Consider the following 3455-nt stretch of genomic DNA (forward strand, 5'->3'; position numbering starts at 1 on the left):
ACATCAGGTACCGACAGGTTTACTTCAGCCTATTAGTATCCCCGAGTGGAAATGGGATTGTATTACTATGGACTTTGTTACGGGATTACCGTTGTCAGCAAGCAAAAAGAATGCTATTTGGGTGATAGTTGATAGGCTTACCAAGTCTGCTCACTTTATAGCAGTCAGAATTGATTGGTCACTACAGAAGCTTGCCGAAGTTTATATCCGGGAAATTGTTAGATTACATGGTATTCCGGTATCGATAATCTCAGATCGGGACCCTCGGTTTACATCGAAATTTTGGAGGTAATTACATGATTCACTGGGAACTCGGCTCAATTTTAGTACTGCATTTCATCCACAAACTGACGGACAGTCCGAGCGGGTAATTCAGATTTTGGAAGATATGTTGAGAGCTTGTATTATCGACTTTACGTCAGGTTGGGAGCGATATTTTCCATTAGCAGAATTTGTTTATAATAATAGTTTCCAATCTAGTATTCAGATGGCTCCGTATGAAGCACTATATGGTCGAAGGTGTCGATCACCAGTATGTTGGACAGAATTAAAAGAAAGAAAAGTGATTGGGCCAGAATTGATTCAAGAGACAGAGGAAACAGTTAAAAAGATTAAAGATAGACTGAAAGCCGCATTCGACAGACAGAAATCTTACGCAGATTTGAAACGACGAGATATTGAATATTCCATTGGTGATAAGGTATTCCTCAAAGTTTCGCCATGGAAGAAAATTTTAAGATTTGGTCGGAAAGGAAAATTGAGTCCACGTTTTATTGGGTCGTATGAAATTGTGGAAAGAATCGGACCGGTTGCCTATCGATTGGCTTTACCTCCGGAATTACAAAGGATTCCTGATGTTTTTCATGTTTCGATGCTTCGGAGATATAGATCGGATCCTTCTCATGTTATTCCCACTGAAGACATTGAAATTCGATCTGATTTAACTTATGAAGAAAAGCCGGTTCAGATATTAGCACGAGAAGTGAAAGAATTAAGAAATAAACGGGTTCCTTTAGTAAAAGTCTTATGGAGAAGCCATAGAGTGGAAGAAGCGACTTGGGAACCAGAAGAGACGATGAGAGCACAATATCCTCATCTCTTCTCAGGTAAATTTCGAGGACGAAATTTATTAAGGGGGGAGAAATGTAATGACCCAAAATTCACAAGCACCGAAAAAGTACATTATCGGGCCTCCGTCTTAGTAAATTGAGTTCGAAAATAATTATTAGATATATTTATTAGACTAGTTGTGTGTTTAATTAGGTATTAATTGGGTGAATTTAGTTTAATTAAGAGAAATTAAGAAAAAAGGACTAAATTGATCTAGGGGTAAAAGTTGAATTATAGATTAATAAAAAAAGGATTAAAATGGCAATTAAGCCATTAATAAGAAATGAGACGGTAAAGTGATAAAAATCTTAGATTTTTATGCTTTATATATATTATTTTATTATATATTATATATTATATTATATTATATTGTATTATATTATATAAGTAAAAAAAAAGATGACAAATGTATGGTAAATATTGAAGACATGTGTAATAGTAATAATTACATGGGTACACTTGTAATAAAAATAAATATGTGCTTAATTAATAAGTAAAAGATTTTTTTAAATATATTATTAGTTAAAATAAAAGATATAAAGTAAAAGAAAGAAAGAAACAAAGAAGAAAAGAAACAGAATAGCTAGAAAAGAAGCAGGGAAAGAGACGAAAACAGGGGAAGAAAAGGGGAAAGAAAAATAAAAGGGAAAACTAAGGATTTAAAGCTTCAAGTTAATTGGTAAGCTAAATTTAGCCCTTTCCTCTTCATTTTGATATTTTAAAAGCTTTAAAACAAAATTTTGTTGAAGTTAAGTGGAGGTTATGGAAGTTCATAGGTTTTTGAACATGATTCATTTTGAACAAGTTGTTAAATTAGGGGTTTAGTTGATAGAATTTTTAGTTAGAATAGATAAAAAGAATGATTTGTGAACTAAGTTGTAAGTTTTACATAATTGGGATTAAGTTATAAAAAGCCTTAAATTAGGGTTTATGTTGAATAAATGATGGAATTGAGGGTTTATTTGATAGAGTTTCTAGTTAGAGTTGATAAAAGGATTAAATTGTGAACTAAACTATAAGTTTTGAATTTTAGGGATTAAATTGAGGAAAATTCGAAATTAGTGAAAAATGCTGAAAAATTAGTAGATAAATTTGGATTTAGAAGGAAGTTGAATAGAAATAGAGTGTGAATTAAGTTAGAAAAATAAGTAAGCTTAGTTAGAATTAAATTGGGAATAAGTAGGAATTGAATAAAAATTTTATTATTATTATTATTGTTAATATAATAATAATTATTATTATTTTAATGATTATAATTAAAAGTGAAAATAATTATTATTTTCGTAGCTAACAAGGAAAACGAGGCATCAGCATCTAAAGGAAAAGAAAAGATCGTTGAGGAGTAAACGCGTATTCCGGGTTTGTATTACTATAACTTAATCTATTTAATAAATGCTATATTGAAATTGTATTCATGAGACATTTAAAGGAAGGTAAGTATTAACATTTGAAATTAAGTAAGAATATGTGTATATTGAATTATATGTGAATTGAAATAATAGATGTTTTGTATTGATTGAATATTTGAAATTGTTGTGGAAATGAATTCGAAATAGGAAAAGTAAAATAATACCCTATTAATTTATCGGACTAGATATGATACAAATGGCATGCCATAGGATTTGTGATGTGATGAGGAGATTTGTAGTTCGGCCGAGAAGATGACTATGTTATTAAATGCTTCGGTTTATCCGAAGAGGCATTAAATGCCTTATTGGTGTGTTTGGGAGGTTATGATATACTGGTGTGTTATGAAGGATTTAAATTATTTCGGGTGTGTTTAGGTTGGATATTTTGGTGTGTTTGGGTGGAATCCGCGTATCTGTCAGAGTCCGAGCCTTGTTAATAGGGTAAATAATTGAAATGGAAATTTGAAAATGAGATTAGTTGATTTGACACTATTGAAAAATATGAGAAAGAATGTATGATATAAATTATGAATTGATTTAGTATGTAAATATTTAAATATATAAATTTCAGATTTATGGAATGATATATGAATATTTATATTTAGTTTAAAGTGATTTTTTTTAAAGACTATGGTCAATATTTGAAATTTTATTATTATTAAATAGTTTAATTTATAGTAATACCACTGAGTATAAAATACTCAGCGTACGGTTGTTTCCGTGCGCAGGTTGAAAAGGGGTTAGTGTCTCGGTTCAGCATCCAGGACAATCCCGACTCCGACATAAAGATTTTGGTGATGTTTTCTTCCTTTAAGAGAAAGTGGCATGTACATAGGATTTATAATAGTTATTTTGGCATGTTATATAGTTTTGTTGTAAAGTAAGATATTATGTGTTTTGATGATTATATTAGAAAAATGGTATAAGTTTTTTTTA

The 3455-nt window shown here is 30.5% G+C and overlaps 1 long non-coding RNA gene across 1 annotated transcript; it reads left to right on the forward strand.

Moving 5' to 3' along the window:
- Positions 1–2397: 2397 nt before the first annotated feature.
- On the forward strand, positions 2398–3455 carry LOC121213933 (uncharacterized). Its single transcript, XR_005909475.1, has 2 exons — positions 2398–2469; positions 3248–3455. It is a non-coding gene; the product is annotated as an uncharacterized lncRNA (long non-coding RNA).

Source organism: Gossypium hirsutum, chromosome D01, assembly GCF_007990345.1.
Source record: "Gossypium hirsutum isolate 1008001.06 chromosome D01, Gossypium_hirsutum_v2.1, whole genome shotgun sequence".
Taxonomy (NCBI): Eukaryota; Viridiplantae; Streptophyta; class Magnoliopsida; order Malvales; family Malvaceae; genus Gossypium; species Gossypium hirsutum.